Genomic DNA, 19,689 nt, shown 5'->3' with positions numbered 1-19,689 from the left:
CGGACGTGGAGGCGATACAGAGAGACGATGACATGCCTCGCTGACGCCGCCCAAGGGCTACTACTGCAGTGGATGACCGCTACCTATGGATTATGGCTCGGAGGAAACCTGGCAGGAGCGCCATCATGTTGAATAATGCTGTGGAACCACAGGACGTCGTGTTACGACTCAAACTGTGCGCAATAGGCTGCATAATGCGCAACTTCACTCCCGACGTCCATGGCGAGGTCTATCTTTGCAACCACGACACCATGCAGCGCGGTACAGATGGGCCCAACAGCATGCCGAATGGATCGCTCAGGATGGGCATCATATTCTCTTATCCGATGAGTGTCGCATATGCCTTCAACCACACAGACGTCGGAGACATGTTTGTAGGCAACCCGCTCAGGCTGAACGCCTTAGGCGCACTGTCCAGAGAATGCAGCAGGGTGGAAGTTCCCTAATGTTTGGGGTGGCTTTATGAGGGTCCGACGTACGCCGCTAGTGGTCGTTGAAGGCACCGTAACGGCTGCGCGATACGTGAATGCCATCCTCCGACCGATAGTGCAACCATGTGGGCAGCATATTGGCGAGGCATTCGTCTTCATGGACGACAATTCGCGCCCCCATAGTGCACATCTTGTGGACAATTTAAAGGAGGGACTACATTGCGATCTTCCTCGATGAAACAGGCTTAGAAAAAAACCTTTCAAGTCTGTATACAGAATTTTACTTTCGAATTCGTTAAAAGTTTCAGGAATGGCTCTCCTTGCGCCAGTTTCCAATAATTTAACCCAGAAGCCTTTTTTTGCAAGTGGGGTTAACATCTGCAAGTAGAAAAGCGCCTAATCTCCAGGCAGAAGGTTGTAAGTGGCTCCTGTTAATTTGTGGAAATAATATTTATAAGCAAGACTTTTATCTTTAATAGATTTCCTCCAGCGTCAGAATTTGACAGTGGAGGGACTGTGGCTAGATATTAAGACAAAAATTCCGTAACGAGTCTCTGTACGGGCTGATTCACACGAAAATCCACTTTGAAATCGCCAGTGTATTGAAATCCAACGTTTCAATTCTACTTGTGAGAACGAATAAACACCGCACGCAGCCCAACAGTGAAGGTTTGTCAACGGTCTGTGACAGTTGCTAAGACGTCCAACAGTAGACAAAATAGAAAGATGATTTCGGGCATCCTTTTTTTAAGTGTTGTCAATAATGCACCTGAAATAAGTCTTGCTGTGACCTTTGAAAATGATCCCGCAACCTTGTAATAGTGCTTACTGTACATTATTCGCCGAGTTTCAGGAGAATGCTGGAAACTCTCACCAGTTGGAAAAGATATCATCGTGAGAAGAGGTTCAGTGCTGTTACATAATAGGAGACGCACGGTGTCAAGTTGTCATACGAACGGTTGAAGATGTAGTCAGTGACTTGTGTCGTAATCCTGATGCTCCAGTACAAAAGTTGAAAGTGAAATTCGGCGTCTTAGGTAACTGTTCTGTCAGTCACAATGTCGTGCACACAAGTGTGGTGCCCGATGTAATGCTGGTTTACTCCCACAGCGTGTCGAGCGACGTTACGTACAAGTCTTGCCTCTGTGTGACGTCTGAGGATGATGGATTACAACTGGCGGTACACGAGGTGAGAGCTCACCTCCAGCACGTAGTTTCACTGGCCAATGCCACTGCTGACGTTTAACGCGTTACGAGTCTACATATGCTGTGAACTGGATTGTACTGACCTGGTTTCGGAACAACGTCTGACGAACAGAATATGGATGTCCTTTGTATCTTCATGATCTCGTAATGCCCAATGTGTTGCTGGACGGTAAAACTGAGCTAGTTGTACCGCACTACGATTTATAGATGTAATGTTATTTCTCCATCCTGACGATGTCTATCTATCGGCTTAATTTCAGTTTCAACTAACTATAATGTTCAATTTACTTTTTAGAACCTAACTGTGAACATTGCGAAGTTTCTCCTGGATTGCATTGGTTTACCCGACATAAAAGGGAGTTAGATTAATGAAAGTGTTAAGGTACCCAATAAGCAACTGACGGACTTAGCATTGTGATTCTTATTCCACGGAGGCACATGAGTAGTCGTAATGGGAAAGATGCCAGCCACATTTATTGCTAACGTCGGGTCAGACTTACTGGAATATCTATAGTTAGAGAGAAAAATATAGTATACTTTGCACTTGAAGCGAGGCAAAAGAGTACGAAACGTACTGCCACCAGGAAGAATGGGAGAATAAGGCAGTGTATGGAAATCTTTTACCAGATGAAGGGATAGTTAACTTTAGCACATTCTGCACCTAACTTCCTCGGCAATAAGCTGCTCATATTGTAAACATTTTTTTCCTCCGCTATGGCTCCTCCCGGTACAGGCTATCTGTTCTTGCACGATTCAGCATATGTCCAAGTAACCTGACGCTTGTAAAGTATAATATATAGTGGTCGTGGAAACGTTGAGCCATTATTGGTGTAGTGTGATGAGAGTAATTCAAAAGGCACGCAAGATATAACACCTAGTATTGCTATTACTCTTTTTATTCTACTACTTTCACTTTTAGGACCCTAGAGAACGAGCCAGCAGATTGTGACCCCACTAGAAGAAAGGAAAAAAATCCTAGTTTGTTTTGGTGTAATTTATCATCTCAGCATTTGTAATAGCAGTTTTTATACATAATGTGTGACTCATTGGGATAGTCCGCATCTAGTGGTCGTGCGGTAGCGTTCTCGCTTCCCACGCCCGGGTTCCCGGGTTCGATTCCCGGCGGCGTCAGCGATTTTCTCTGCCTCGTGATGGCTGGGTGTTGTGTGATGTCCTTAGGTTAGTTAGGTTTAAGTAGTTCTAAGTTCTAGGGGACTGATGACCATAGATGTTAAGTCCCATAGTGCTCAGAGCCATTTTGAACACGTTGGAATATTCAATTAACAATAGGCATGATCGATAAGGAAAAAATATAATTCGTTGGGACACGGATGCAGTTTTGTTTTATTTGAATAGCTTCCATTAAAATGTCGGCACAGCGACAAAAATTCGCTATCGTATTGTAAAAAATATGTGTCCTGATGGGAAGCGGAAACTTTGGAAATCCGCTGAGTGCAGACTATAACACCCGTCCTAACGACAGCTACCATCTGCGCTGGGACTGTTGCACGTTATCTCATCTACCTCCGGAGGCTGATGCTACACCAGACCAGACACCCCAACTTGTTGGATAATACCTTTGAAGGACTCTACGAAATTTTCTGGTAGATAGAAAAACAAGATGATTCGATTATGGTCGCCCGTGACTCTGACATATCCTTGAAAGTGGTCTATAAATAGTAAGAACTTCATTAAAAATTCCGTTTTGAAATTCACTCAAAAAGATACACAAAATTTTGCACTAGAGGAGCCAGTCGTACATCAACAAAACTGTCGATTTTTCATAAGAAAAATACGATTTTTGCGATTAAAACCATACAGCGCACATCTAGGACAGACCAGACCCAGCCTTACGCAAGCCTGTCTCATAGAAACTATTCGAACAGTGCAGTCATGCACTAATAAACACGAAAATATCAGATCTGCAGAAACGCTACAAGATCGTGTTACGCTTACAATTTCACTTTCTCAAAATGAGAATGCTACCCATGGCCCACCACATATGAAACCCTCCAGCAACCGTATCGAACCGCAACTCTAGCAAATAGCTTTCTTTATTCGTCTGAGAATTACAAAACATCCCCAACAGCGGCTGAGGTTTTCTTGGCCCTCCTACCACGCCGTACGTCAGCGCCGGCACGATCACCTCCCTCTGAACTAACACATGACTCCACTGAGTCGGACCGAGACACGCCGCCTCTCTTTAGGACAGGTGCAAGACACGCCCACTGCTGGCGATCACCGTACGGAGGTGAGGGTGTGGATGTTTCAGCAAATAGGTTCGCCACCCTGACTGAACACTTGTTGCCATCCTGCAGACTAGTGAAGGGCCTCTTGTACGAGAGAGTTCCAATCGGCTTTGCTGTCGGGAAACACATTTCAAACTTCGTATATACAGATCACAACCAATCTTCAGAACTTCGCTTGAGAACATTTTCCATATTATTTTTTTCATTACTCATTATAAAACAAATTGTTAACGGTACTTTTAATGGTAATTTACTCACTAAACTGAAAAAGAAAATGGTATTTTTCGCGTTTAATGAATTTTAAGCTGTGTCCGCCGACAGATACGGTACACAGCTATATCCACAGAGGGCGCTACACGCGAAGCCAGTCTCGAGCGTGGCGCCGTATACGCTGAAGTGCCAAAGAAAATGGTATAGGCATGCGTATTCAAATATAGAGACATGTAAACAAGCAGAATACGGCGCTGCCGTCGGCGACGCCTGTATAAGACAAGAACTGTCTGGCGCAGTTGTTAGACTGGTTGCTGGTACTCCAATGGCAAGTTATCAAGATTTAAGTGAGTTTGAACGTGGTGTCGTAGTCGGCGCACGAGCGATGGGTCATAGCATCCCCACGAAAGTGAAGAAGTGGGGATTTTCTCGTATCGCCATTTCACGTGTGTACCATGAAGATCAGAAATCCTGTAAAATATAAAATCTCCGATATCGCTGCGGCCGGAAAAAGATCCTTCAACGACGACTGAAGAGAATCGTTCAACGCGACTTAAGTGGAACCCTTCGGTAAATTGCTGCAGATTTCAATGCTGGGCCATCGACAAGTGTCAGCGTGCGAACCGTTCAATGAAACATCTACGATATGGGCTTTCGGAACCAAAGGCCGACTCGTGTACCCTTGATGACTGCACGACCTAAGGTTTTACGTCTCGCCTGGGCCCGTCAACACCGACGTTCGACTGTTGATGGATGGAAACATGTTGCCTGGTCTGGCGAGTCTCATTTAAAATTGTATTGTGGGGATGGAAGTGTACGAGTGAGGAGACAACCTCATGAATCCGTGGACCCTGCGTGTCAGCAGGCTGGTGGAGGCTCTGTAATGGTGTGGGGCGTGTGCAGTTGGAGTGATACGGGAGCCCTGATGCATCTACTAGATACGACTCTGATAGGTAACACGTACGTAAGCATCTTGTCTGACCACCTGCATCCATTCATGTCCATTGTGCATTCCCACGGATTTGGGCAATTGCGGCAGGACAATGCGACACCCCACACGCCCAGAATGGCTACAGAGGGGCTCTTCTGAGTTTAAACACTTCCGCTGGCCACCAAACTCCCATGACATGAACATTATTGAGCATATCTGGGATGCCTTGTAACGTGCTGCTCATAAGAGATCTCCACCCCCTCGTACTCTTATGGATTTATGGACAGCCCTGCAGGATTCATGGTGTCAGTGCCCTCGAGCACAACTTCAGAGATTAGTCGAGTCCATGCCAAGTTGCGCCACTTCTGCGTGCTCACGAAGGCACTATACGATATTAGGCAGGTGTACCAGTTTCTTTGGCTCTTTAGACGACGCACCTAAAAGGTACAATATTGTGCGCAGGCCATAAATCATACAAATAGTCCGATCCATCCGCCATAGTTGGGCTCTGACGCCACAGACGGCGCTGACCACAGGATCTAATCCGGTTTCTGCCTGACGCCAGACAAATAATTTGCAAATGAATATTCACCCACCGACCGCGGATTTCAGCGGACGCTCTGATTCACTCGGCCGGTCACTGGCAGTTATCAGTTGCCATGAATTGTCGCATTTTTCAGCAGCTATCCAGTAGTCACCGGACAGATGTCACATTGCTACTGTCATCGCACACCGTCGAAGTGTAAGTGTGGAGTATCATAGTATGCGTCTTTACGAGAACTAGAAGTCACGTTCTGTCATCAACAGGAGAGTCAGACTGGGGCCACTAACAGATTAATTAGTCATGGGTCATTCATTTAAGTTTAGACCAGTGTTCTGATCTTTCACATCACTGCCACACCTCCACCTTACAACCATCACACTAAATCTGAGTATTTATATATACAGGACGATTCAAAGTCTTTGCATCAAATGTATAGGGGTGATAGATCACATCATACGGAACAACTTTTGTTATGGAGAAACTGTTCACTGAGACTTCTTGGCGACATTAGGCTTCCTTTTGCATTATTTATGCGCCTGCGAGGCAGCAGGGTGTAGGCACTCTGCTGGGTTCATATGCAATGCGTGTGGCCTATAATCCGGTCTTTGGCTTCGCAGGGAAGGGGCTGGACCGGGCAAAATTAAAGTTTCTGATTCGGCACTAGAATATATTTTTCCACATAAGGAATATCGTTCGTATGATTTTCTTGTTGAAAATGTCTATCAGTTTACATGGGCGGCTAATATTTAGTATACGTGGTTAGTAGACCCTGGTAGTTCAGTGAAATCGTGACATCCCTGGGTCAGTGAATACTAAAGGACGCCTGGCGTCGCCGGCAGATATCAGTGAACAGTTTTGTCTGTACCAAAAATTTGCTCCTCATGACGTATCCTGTCACACCTAGACATTTGATGCAAAGCCTTTGAAACACCCTGAATAAGACTCTAATAAATGATTGATAAGTGTTACTGAGTCGCCAACTTTACTTTCGTTGTAGTCTGATTTCTCCTGAAATGAGACTGTTGCAGCGTAAAAGCCGCTACAATGCAGCGACTCCGTTCCTGTGATCGGATGTTCACTTCTTGCTAACTTTAAGTTGGGTGCCAAACTTATTTGGTAAATACACTCCTGGAAATTGAAATAAGAACACCGTGAATTCATTGTCCCAGGAAGGGGAAACTTTATTGATACATTCCTGGGGTCAGATACATCACATGATCACACTGACATAACCACAGGCACATAGACACAGGCAACAGAGCTTCATCCAGTCCCAAAAATGCTCAATGGGGGACAGATCCGGAGATTTTGCTGGCCAGAGTAGCTGACTTACACCTTCTAGAGCACGTTGGGTGGCACGGGATACATGCGGACGTGCATTGTCCTGTTGGAACAGCAAGTTCCCTTGCCGGTCTAGGAATGGTAGAACGATGGGTTCGATGACGGTTTGGATGTACCGTGCACTATTCAGTGTCCCCTCGACGATCACCAGAGGTGTACGGCCAGTGTAGGAGATCGCTCCCCACACCATGATGCCGGGTGTTGGCCCTGTGTGCCTCGGTCGTATGCAGTCCTGATTGTGGCGCTCACCTGCAAGGCGCCAAACACGCATACGACCATCATTGGCACCAAGGCAGAAGCGACTCTCATCGCTGAAGACGACACGTCTCCATTCGTCCCTCCATTCACGCCTGTCGCGACACCACTGGAGGCGGGCTGCACGATGTTGGGGCGTGAGCGGAAGACGGCCTAACGGTGTGCAGGACCGTAGCCCAGCTTCATGGAGACGGTTGCAAATGGTCCTCGCCGATACCCCAGGAGCAACAGTGTCCCTAATTTGCTGGGAAGTAGCGGTGCGGTCCCCTACGGCACTGCGTAGGATCCTACGGTCTTGGCGTGCATCCGTGCGTCGCTGCGGTCCGGTCCCAGGTCGACGGGCACGTGCACCTTCCGCCGACCACTGGTGACAACATCGATGTACTGTGGAGACCTCACGCCCCACGTGTTGAGCAATTCGGCGGTACGTCCACCCGGCCTCCCGCATGCCCACTATACGCCCTCGCTCAAAGTCCGTCAACTGCACATACGGTTCACGTCCACGCTGTCGCGGCATGCTACCAGTGTTAAAGACTGCGATGGAGCTCCGTATGCCGCGGCAAACTGGCTGACACTGACGCCGGCGGTGCACAAATGCTGCGCAGCTAGCGCTATTCGACGGCCAACATCGCGGTTCCTGGTGTGTCCGCTGTGCCGTGCGTGTGATCATTGCTTGTACAGCCCTCTCGCAGTGTCCGGAGCAAGTATGGTGGGTCTGACACACCGGTGTCAATGTGTTCTTTCTTCCATTTCCCGGAGTGTACAACACAAATAATTTCATGTTGTTGATGTAGATTATTAGATCATCCTTATCATCACCTTCATTTGACGTTCAGTGCTGAAAATAGGCCTCCTATACACTTAGCCATGCACTACAGTTGCCAGCTACACACACCCATATTGTCCCTGCAAGTTTTCCGAAGCTATCTACCCACCTTCCATTACGTTGCCGTACCTATGTTTTCTTAACTCTTGAAATCCAGCAAAGATCTTAGTTGGCTCACCTACTGCCCATTCGCCTGGCCCTATCGCTCACCTATGTCCATTTTAATGTCATTACAGTCAAAAATTTATCTTCCACTCTAGTCCTTTCTCTTATTAATTTGTTCTAACCTGTCTCTTCTAATTATCCCCATAAACCTCACTCCAGCGCTATCTGAGTAGTCTTCGGTATTTCAGTGTTTCACACCAAAATTCCACATCTTACTGCTGTAAGGTAGAGCTGGTAGTACACACTGACTGTATCCTTTCCTTGTCAGATGCCTCAGACACTTCGATTTGGAAATTCCGTTATTCTACCAAATCCATGGCAGGCAATTAGTACTTCTTTTTAAGGGCCTTTCGCTTCTAGCCGTAGCAGTCAGTACATGTCGTCAGAAATAAATTCTGTAAGCCACAATTTTCCTGATTTGCCAGAATATTCCAATGCAATTTTCGTGCTCTCTGAAAAAGAGAAGCCAACGAAAAGAGATGTTTGCTAAAACAGAACCGCCAACATTTTGGTGAAAGGTTGTTGATGAGTGTTTAATCGTTGGTTGTCAGTCTTCGGTCAGAAAACTGGTTTGATGCAGCGCTCTGCGCTAACGTATTCTGTGCAAGCCTTTTCATGTCTGCATAACTACCGCAACCGTCCACCTGAACCTCCTTACTCTATTCGTATCGGCCGCCCTGTACAATTTTTACCTCCCACATCTCCTTCAATACAGATTGAGGTTTCCTTCATGCCTCTAAATGTATCGTATGATCCGATCCCTTATTTTGCTCAAGTTGTGCCATAGATATCTTTTTGCTCTAGTTCTGTTCAGCATCTCCCCATTACTTATTCGATCTAAGTATTTAATCTTTAATCTTCCCATTCTTCTGTAAATAATCTTTTTCAGTATCTTGCAACTACGACTTACTCAGCTGATTGTTCGCTGGTATTCAAATCTATCAGCACATGTCTTGTTTGGAATTGGAATTATTACATTCTTTCTTAAATCTAGGAGAATTTTGCCTGTCTCATACATCTTGCACAGCAGGCGGAATCGTTTTGTCATTGCCGGTCCTCCCAAGCATCTCAGAAATTTTGAAGGAATGTAGTGTACAAGAGAACCTTATTTCCCTTTGTCATTCAGTCCTCTATCAAATTCTTTTTGCACTATTGTAGTCCTTTACTTCCTCCTCCCGCTCCATAATATTGACTTCAGGAGTACTTCTATATATCCCTTTCGCCACAGCTCGCTAGTAAGACAGAAAATTTTCGTCTTAGGTAACCACCAAACCGCAAGTGAGAAAGTGCGTATTATAATTAACGGCATGAACGCATACAGTTGAAAGCACACGATACTAGGAGCAAAGAAGTCTAGTAAACACGGCCTCTAAACTGCATACCTTAAAGCTATGAGCAATTGTTCATCTTCGCTACTGTGAAACAAATCTCTTCTGCTGAACAATGACTCATAGCTGCTAGGGTATGCACGTTTACTAGACTGTTTTTTCTTGTTTTGGTCCGTACTGTCTTCTCCCAAAATATGGAAAGCAAAGAGCTTGCAGTCGAAGAGATTTGTTTCAAGCCATGGATGATGAAGAAGCGCCCATAGCTCTTAAGGTACGCATTTTAGAGTCCATGTTTGCTAAACTGTTTTGCTTTAGTATTGTTTACTTCCAACTGTATGCCTTTACTCCATTAATTATGATAAACCTTGTATACGTAAGGCATGGCTTCCGATGCCCAATGGCTGGCAGTAAACCGAATACATATGATTTGGGAACTGGTTGTAGCAATCACTCGTAGACCCATTATGTCTAGGTTTAGAAAAACCTTACAAAAACATGTTTCTCCTGGCTGAATGTTAACCAAATTTTATTTATTTTTCGTCACGAGTTTTAATGTAACGTTTAATAAGACACTGTAATTTGTTGTGGTGAGGACTCATATATGATGTCCTTCAGGGATGAAAGTATAAGAAAACTTGTGGAAAAATCTGCGTGGAATTATCATACTGAGTAACCATTTTTTGTGTTTCCTGCACCACTAGAAATGAAGTAATTTTTATCGGATGTAATGCCACAACAGCATCACGTGTCGGGGAAAAATTAGCAACAGTTCAGACTCACGATGAGAAGAGACGTGGTGGCCATTCATCTTAAAAACTAGAGTGAAACGGGGCTGTTAACCCAGTGCAGTTTTGGATCGCTGGTTCAGGCACTGGCATTTCATTCACGTCTTTCTACGAAAGAGAACAGTCTCCACTTGTTTTAATTACCACGGTGTGCGTCATTGCTGAATCCGTAAAGATCTTCATATTTCTTTCCTGGAACTCACCAGATTCCTGACTCATATTAAGATTGTTGCTGACGAGAATATCGTCCATCTTTTTGTGTGGCCGTTTAGGCAGATCCGGAGTCCCTTGCCTCGACTTATTCGTTTTAGAACTACTTTCCAATTTAGAAAGCATATCGTATCACGTAACATCTGATTCCTTTAGAGTACTGTGTAATTTTCTGCGTTAGGCTTCCTAGGAAATGCGCTAGGCGAATTGCTCAAACTTTTATAATTGCGTATTTTAGACAGCGAATTCACGCGTCCCTGTCAGTGAAGTTACGTGTGTAGTACCTCAAATCGCACAACTATGACCATTGCATTATATGTCAATTTAAAAACCAGTTAAACCCAAGGCAGTGCTAAGAAATCCGTGCAAGCTTGCTTTAATTAAACTACAAAAGTAAATCGTACGGTATTTGGTTGGATGCCTCGAAGAATGGTTTATTTTTAGTTTTGTGACTGAGAATGTTATTAATCATGGACATGGACACTTTTCTTTTTTGAAGTATTGTAGTTGACTCCTATGTAGTTTGGTTCGGTCACAATCAGCTTATTTAAGAGAAAACGATTTATGGACAAACAACACGAATTCAGAAAATATCGTTCTTACGAAACACAACTATCTCTTTATTCTCACTAAGTAATGAGTGCTGTTGGCAAGGGATGTCAAACTGATTCTAAATTTTTAGATTTCCAGAAGGCTTTTGATACCGTACCTCACAAGCGACTTCTAATTAAACAGCGTGCCTATGGGACCTTCGTCTCAGTTTTGCAACTAGATGCGTGATTTCCTGTCAGGAAGGTCACAGGTCGTAAAAACTGACGGAAAGTCATCGAGGGAAAAGGAAGTAATGTCTGTCATTCCTCAAGGAAGCGTTATAGGCCCTTTGCAATTCCTGATCTACATAAACAATTTAAGAGACAATCTGAGTAGCACTCTTAGATTGCTTGCTGCCGATTCTGTTATTTGCCGTTTTGTAAAGTCATCAGATAATCAAAATTAATTGTAAAATGATCTGAACAGAATATTGATATTGTGCAAAATTTGCAATTGATTCTAAATAATGAAAAGTCTGAAGTCATTCGCAAGAGTGCTGCAAGGAATCCTCCAAATTTCGGTTATGCGATAAATCAGGCAATCTGAAGCCTGTCCATTAAACTAAATTCCTAAGGATTATAATTACGAATAACTTAAATTAGAACGATCACATAGATAATGTCGTGGGTAAAGCAAACCAAGATTTATCGGTAGAACGCTGAGAAAATGCAACAAGCCTAGTAAAGAGACTGCTTACACTACGCTTGTACGTCCTCTTCTGGAGCATTGCCGTGCGGTGTGCGATCCGCATCAGACATGATCGATGGAACACGTCAAAAAATTTCAAAGAAGGCAGATCTTTTTTGTATTATCGCGAAATAGTGAAGAGAGCGCCACGGATATGATACGTGAATTGCGGTGGCAGTCGTTAAAACAAAGGTGTTTCTCATTGTGGCAGGATCTACTCGTGAAAATATTTTGTTGGCGTCCACCTACATAGGGAGGAATGATCATCATAAAAAAAGGGAAATCAGCGCTCGCACAGAAGGATTTAAGTGTTCGTTTTTCCCGCCAGCTGTGGAACGGTAGAGAAATAGTTTCAAGGTTGTTCGACGAACCATTTGGTAGGCACTTAATTGTGAATTGTAATCATGTAGACGTAGATAATTTGGCATGTTTGAGTGTCACAAATAGGCATATTCTCAGCGTCTGTAATGTAGGTGTGGTGGTTCTTTTTGAAACAGTCTGTTCATATAGCGTATGCGTGGAGTGCTTGGTAGCGAAGCAGTATGATTAACTATAACTGGATGTCCACCTTTTCTGAGATGGTTACGGGTCTCGGCTGTTCGATACAAGATATCAAATTTAACAACATTTAGCCGTCTAGTTTCCAAATTTATTTTATTTGGCTACCAGTTTCAGCGATTTACTACGCCATATTCAGGCACCTGACCGACGTGAAGGAAGATTCAACCTCGGTTCTGATACCGAGGTGGAATCTTCCTGCATAACGGTCAGAGGCCTGAAGATGGCTTAGTAAATCGCCGAAACTGGCAGCCGAATAAAAATAAGTTTGGAAACTAGGCGGCTAAAAGTTATTTACTAGACCAGTTCCCCATCTACACCTCATAAAAACACCACCCAAACAGTTAAGACACGAAAACACACGTAATTTACACTATTCGGATACGAATGGCAAGATAATCGTCCAACAACAGAAGTGAAATTGGCAAGTCCATGCTGAATGAGTGTTCATCACATATGGATCTCTAGAAAAAAGGTAATATGAGAACTAAAAACCGTGACATGATTTTTCAATGCTGCCAGTTGGGGCTCTGAAAACAGATGTGTGCGTCAAAGTCCTCATCACGGGAGTTTTTATCTGGGAGATAGCTGTCGCTGCCGTCTTCAGTGCGACGGTGATCAGCCTAGTTGGTACACAAAGTGCGCAGTGGGGGCAGGTTGGGATTAACATAACTCGTCTCTCCACGTACGCTCTCGCTCTCAAAAGTCGCCTTTCGCCGTGCCCGCTACCTCGCTGACAGAATAAAGCTTTGTGCCCAATCGAGACTCGAACCTGGATCTTTCACCTTTCACAACCCTCTGTTATTTTTTTAGCATTCCTAACACGCTTCGTGATCAGATGCAAAGCTTCCGTCAGTCGCACTGTTACTCTACTCTTTGGAACTCCGCAAAGGAGTCCTTGGTTCAAACGGTTCAAATGGCTCTGAGCACTATGGGACTTAACATCTGCGGTCATCAGTCCCCTAGAACTTAGAACTACTTAAACCTAACTGACCTAAGGACATCACACACATCCATGCCCGAGGCAGGATTCGAACCTGGACCGTACCGGTCGTGCGGTTCCAGACTGAAGCGCCTAGAACCGCTCGGCCACGATGCCCGGCAAAGGAGTCCTACCCGACATCCTTCGGATTAGGGATACGATTTTCTAATTTAATAACCACTAAATGAAATTTGACAGTACAAGTTTGTATTAACTCGCACCACGGCTGTTAAAAACCAGTGAAACAGTAAATGAATTACAATCATATTAACGCAACACAGTAGTTTCGTGCAGCTTTGTACACTGTCATCAAACTCCGGTTAAAGATGAGGCCATTTCCAGAGACGCGAAGAATCCCGTACATCCCTCTTTCCAAAGTGAAGTACTACTCAGATGTTTATGTTGATGACACTGTCACACAATGCTTGACTCCTTGCTATGACGAGGCAACCAACAGAAATTTAGTATACGTGCACTTCCACGAACGATATAGCACACATTAATGTCCTGCTCTTCTTGTAGTGTATGAAGTCATCTCTGGGATTGGCTAGTGGTCCATTTACAACATCTGGTCAATTACTGTGGGAATGTGAAGGGTGTATTACGGTTCTACAAGATTGCAAGAATTTTCCTGGGTGACATTAATCTGATCAGAACAGCTCTTACACATTCTAGCCCGTAAGTCCAAAAAGTTTCGAGGCTAGGTTAATAACAAATAGAGAAACGTTAGGAAGGCGATTTTAATGCTTCAGGTGTTGTACACAGTCTCTCTCTCTCTCTCTCTCTCTCTCTCTCTCTCTCTCTCTCTCTCTCTCTCTCTCCCTCTCTCTCCCTCTCTTTCTCTCTCTCTCTCTCTCTCTCTCTCTCTCTCTCTCTCTCTCTCTCTCTCTCTCTCTCTCTCTCTCCCCCCCCCCCCCAGTCTTTCCCCCAGTTGAGTACAACGCACAGAACGCTCATGTAACCATATGAAACTGTCAGTGAAGCCCTTATTTGGGATGTTGTTCAACTCAAGTGTCGCATTGGCTTGTTCGTCGGGTATGTTGTCAAAGTGTTGACCCTCATATCAAATGGCTCTAAGCACAATGGGACTGAGGTCATCAGTTCCCTAGACTTAGAACTACTTAAATCTAACTAACCTAAAGACATAACACACATCTATGCCCGAGGCAGGATTCTAACCTGCGACCGTAGCAGCAGTGCGGTTCCGGACTGAAGCGCCTAGAACCGCTGGGCCACATCGGCCGGCTGTTGACCCTGCGTGAGAATTTCTGTACTTTTGTCATTTTGTGGTAAGTCCGCATTGACAGTACTAAGTCTCGTCACCTGCTATGATTTTTTCCAGCGAAGAATTGTCCGTGTTTTGCATTTCAGTCAAGTTGTGACAGGCGTCCACGCCTCGTTGTCTTTGTTCGGGAGTCAAGGTGTGCGGAGCAAACTTTTCACACGTTTCTCTCTTCTTCAAAAAATATTCTGGAGAATGTCTTCAACACTTGATATAGAGATGTTGCCCAATTGCGATTGTGACACAACAGCGTTGACAAACTACGATTGCACCTCCGCTACTCAACACTGCCTTCTCACAACTGTCTGGTCGAAAGATCACCTGCTGTTTACAGTTGTTAGTGCAAGCTCCCACCGTAGTTATGAGCTGACGTCGCTTATACGGCGGAAATAAAATCAGTCTCGGAACTTTTTGAACGGACGGTGTATGATGAAACAACAATCACATATGGTGTACTTCCTGTCAATCCGTATTTAGGCATCTGTCGCCATATAACCAAGACGCATGTAACCTTGCTGTCGCGCGCATCTCTAAACTAAGCATGTTATGTTATGTTATGTTATGTTATCTTACGTTAACCGGTGACGTAGAAGTGACGGAGAGGCTCAGTCCCCGCCGCAGCCGCAGTGGTCCACAACCCCACGACGACTACCGCAGTCCACTTCACCGCTTCGCCGCCCAACACCGAACCCAGGGTTATTGTGCGGTTCGGCCCCCGGTGGGGAATGTCTCATACCAGACGAGTGTAACCCCTATGTTTGCGTGGTAGAGTAATGGTGGTGTACGCGTACGTGGAGAACTTGTTTACGCAGCAATCGCCGACATAGTGTAGCTGAGACGGAATAAGGGGGACCAGCCCGCATTCGCCGAGGCAGATGGAAAACCGCCTAAAAACCATCCACAGACTAGCCGGATCACCGGACATCCGCAGGACGGTTTCGTGCCGGGGACCAGCGCTCCTTCCCGCCCGGAAAGCCGAAACTAAGCATACAAGACGACTGAGTGTTGTAAGCGTTTTATAGTATTATGTCAACAAGACTCTGCCCCAAATCCTTTTTCGGACTGGCTATTTGATCTGATTTTTGACAACGATCAACCAGCGGCATTTCTTTGTGGTATGTGTCTACGCTTTTATCAGTGGATTTATTCTTGTGTAATTGTCTAAGGAGACTATGTTTATTTGCTTTTCCTGAAAGTACACATGTTTGTATTTTGTGCCTTTGTCAGTAACGTATTTCATTTAACTGTTGCTGATAGCGGTACGGCCATTATTCGAATTACCACAGCTAACAGGGTTAGCTCTCCTTGTCGGAAGAGCCTTCCTAAGCATTGATATCGTCCGACGTTCGCAAGAGGTTTTTCATTGGTAGAAACTGTTTCGTATTGCCATATCGTGAAGCCTTGTCCTCGTGATCAGAAATACTGCCCGTATGTCAGAATAAATGGCTCTGAGCACTATGCGACTTAACTTCTGAGGTCATCAGTCGCCTAGAACTTAGAACTAATTAAACCTAACTAACTAATCACACACATCCATGCCCGAGGCAGGATTCGAACCTGCGACCGTAGCGGTCGCTCGGCTCCAGACTGTAGCGCCTAGAACCGCACGGCCACTCCGGCCGGCTATGTCAGAAGAAGCTGCTCTTCGATTTACATTTCTTGACTTTTAACTTGGATCCCCAAATCTAAGTTTCGCTGAACTGAGTAACTACAGAAGCGTACGTCCGCCTCTGGTCGCCAGCGGCAGTCGAAGGCCGCTGGTCGCAGGGTCAGCTGTACGGCACACGTGCGCTGCTCCCCTGGACGCTGGTGTGCAGACACAGACGGCGTCGCGCAGAGCCCCGGCGGCCTTGACGACCACCATAAGCGGCGCGACAACCGACCGGCCGGCCAGCGTCAACGGCCCACGCTGGGCTGCCTCTGCTACCGCGGTCTCGCTCCTCCTCACAGACAGCTGCCGCGCCGCTCTGCCCTCTGCTGCCACCGATAACCGTCCTCACTCTCGACCATTTCAGTCTGTTCCATCACGATAGCTGTCGATCCATAACGAATATCTGACAGCTGGAGTTTGAGGCAAAATTTATAGAACCCAGTTAAAAATCGTTGAAAACTTCTGTCTTTTTACGGTAACAATGGAGAAGTGCCGCCCCCGGCACATCTGCGTCTTGAGTTGCCCTGAGGTCATATTCCGAGGCGTCTCGGACGTCGATTGGGCATGCAGTTCTGGCAGTGCACTATCTGTTAACCACTACTGGCATCAGTCAATAAATACAGATGTCTGTTAAAAAACCTCCGTCTACAGGCCACAAGTGGCCCATCGGGACCATCCGACCCCAGTGTCATCCTCAGGGGAGGGAGAATGAGGATAGGAGGGGCGTGTGGTCAGCACTCCGCTCTCCCGTTCGTAATGATGGTGTTCTTGACCGAAGCCGCTACTATTCGGTCGAGTAGCTCCTCAATTAGTATCACGAGGCTGAGTGCATCCCGAAAAATGGCAACAGTGCATGGCGGCCTGGATGGTTACCCATCCAAGTGCTGACCACGCCCGACACTGCTTAACTTCGGTGATCCCACGGGAACCGGTGTATCCACTGCGGCATGGCCGTTGCCAAATACAGATGCCTGAGGGGAAAAATTCGTGCTGATATAAATAGAATGATCACATTGGGCCAATCGTAGATAAACAGGTCCATTGACAGGACACTGTGAAAGTGCAGTTAGTCTACAAAGAGCACCACTTATAAAAAAAAAAAAATTGCAAGCCATTCTACAATACTGCTGAAGTGAGTGGTACCCATACCAAAGACGTGTCCAAACAATGGAAGCGCGAATGATGACCAAGGAAGCGTGTCACGAAAGTGGTGAAAAATTTGAATTGGCAGACACTCGAAGGTCTACATCTACATCAGTACTCCACAAGCCAGCTTATGGTGTGTGGTGGAGGTTACTTTAATGGCTCTAAGCACTATGGGACTTAACATCTGAGGTCATCAGTCCCCTTAGACCTACTTAAATCTAACTAACCTAAGAACATCACACACATCAATGCCCGAGGCAGGATTCCAACCTGCAACCGTAGCAGGAGCGCGGTTTCGGACTGAAGCGCCTAAGACCACTCGGCTACAGCGGCCGGCTGCAGGTTACTTTATGTACTACTATCGCTGTTCCACCTTTACGTTCCAGCTGTGAACGTTCTGTGTGAAGAACGATTGTTTGTGTAAGCTTGAATCTCTCTCAGTTTATCGTTGTGCTCTTTTCCCAAGATATACGTAGGAGAAGCAATATCTTGGTTTACTAATCTAGGAATCTACATTCTCGGAATTTTATCAGCGAAACATACCGTAATACAAAATGCCTCCCTTGCAGAATTTGTCACTGAGTTGACTGAGCATCTCCCTGACGGTTTCGCACTTACTACTCAACCTCTAAGAAAATGTGTTGCTCTTCTCTGGATCTTCTCTATTTCCTCTGTCAATTGTATCAGGTAAAGATCTCAAACTTACAAACGAGAGTTCCGTAAGCTACTTCCTTTGTGGGTGGGTAGAATTTCTGAGGATTCTTATGATGAATCTCAGTCCTGCATCTGTCTTCCCTGTGATGAATTTTATGTGGTTGTTCCACTTCAAATCGCTGTGTACGCGTACTCCTAGATATTCTATGGATGTGAATGCTTGGAGTTATTGTTCTGCAATTGTGTAATCGTACAGTAGTAACGGATCTTTCTGCCTGTTCATCAGTACGTTATATTTGCTTACGTTGCTTGTCGATTGCCACTCCCTGCACCAAGCGTCGACCCTCTGCAGGTCTACCTGCATTTCGCTACATTTCTCAAGTGTTACGGCTTCCCTTTATGCAACAGCAACATCCATGAAAAGCCTCATGGAACTTACTTTACCATACAGATCATTCATATATTGTGAAATTAAGATCTGTTTGCGTGGAGCTCTTCAGTTTACTCAAATGGTTCAAATGGCTCTGAGCACTAAGCGACTTAACTTCTGAAGTTATCAGTCGCCTAGAACTTAGAACTAATTAAACCTAACTAACCTAAGGACATCACACACATCCATGCCCGAACCAGGATTTGAACCTGCGACCGTAGCGGTCGCTCGGCTCCAGACTGTAGCGCCTAGAACCGCACGACCACTCCGACCGGCTCTTCAGTTTACTCTACGTACATACTCCTCAAGACACTATACGGTGCTTGGTGGAGGGAACCTTGATCCACTACTAGTCATTCTCGCTCTTGTTGCTGCCGCAAGCACAGCGAGGGAAAAACAATTATTTATGTGTTTCTGTACAAAGTCTGATCTCTCTTACCTTGTCTTCACGGCCTTAGCCAGTGACGTATGTTGGCCCTAGCAGGCTGTCACAAATACCGGTACTCTAAACTTGCTTAATAGTGTTTCGCAAAAAGAACATCTTATTCTTTCTACAGATTCCTACTTGAGTTCACGGAGCCTACCGGTAACAATTCTAGTAGCCCGCCTCTTAGTGGCTTCGATGGCTTCCTTTAATCCGGCCTGGTCGAGATCCCAAACACTCGAGCAGTACTCAAGAATGGGTCGTACATTTGTGATCTACGCCGTCTCCTTTATAGATGAGCTACTCTTCCCTAGAATTATTCCAATGCAGCAAAGTCGACTGTTCACCTTCCCTACGAGCGACTCTACTTGCTCGTTCCTTTTCGCCTATATATTTAATCGACGTGGCTGTGTGAAGCAGTACACAGCTAATACTGTATTCGGCGTTATACATTTGTTTGTACTCCACATCTGCACTAAAACATTTTTCAACATTAACAGCAAACTGCTGTTCATCACACCAACTAGAAATATTGTCTAAATCATCCTCCTACAGTCACTCAACGACGACACCTTCTAGTACATCGCTCCGCCATTAGCAGACAGACACATATTGCCACACACCCTGTTCGTCAGATCTGGAATGTAAATAGAGCAGAAGACTGCTCCCATCACACTTCCCTGGGGAACTACTGACGATGCCCTTGTCCCTGATGAACACTCACCATCGAGGACAACGTACTGGGTTCTGTTACACAAAAAGTCTTCAAGCCGCTCACATATCTGGCAACCTAATCTGTAGGC

General features: G+C 45.4%; 1 protein-coding gene and 1 pseudogene across 1 annotated transcript in view; one reads left to right on the top strand and one right to left on the bottom strand.

Moving 5' to 3' along the window:
- LOC126334820 (uncharacterized) overlaps positions 1-19,689 on the top strand; it is a 1,262,774-nt gene that overhangs the window by 802,107 nt on the left and 440,978 nt on the right. The window lies entirely within an intron of this gene.
- On the bottom strand, positions 17,074-17,191 carry LOC126337244 (5S ribosomal RNA; annotated as a pseudogene).

The sequence above is a fragment of the Schistocerca gregaria genome, chromosome 2, assembly GCF_023897955.1.
Source record: "Schistocerca gregaria isolate iqSchGreg1 chromosome 2, iqSchGreg1.2, whole genome shotgun sequence".
NCBI lineage: Eukaryota > Metazoa > Arthropoda > Insecta > Orthoptera > Acrididae > Schistocerca > Schistocerca gregaria.
The sequence above is the reverse complement of the archived record's forward strand: the minus strand, read 5'-3'. Positions and strand labels throughout refer to the sequence as shown.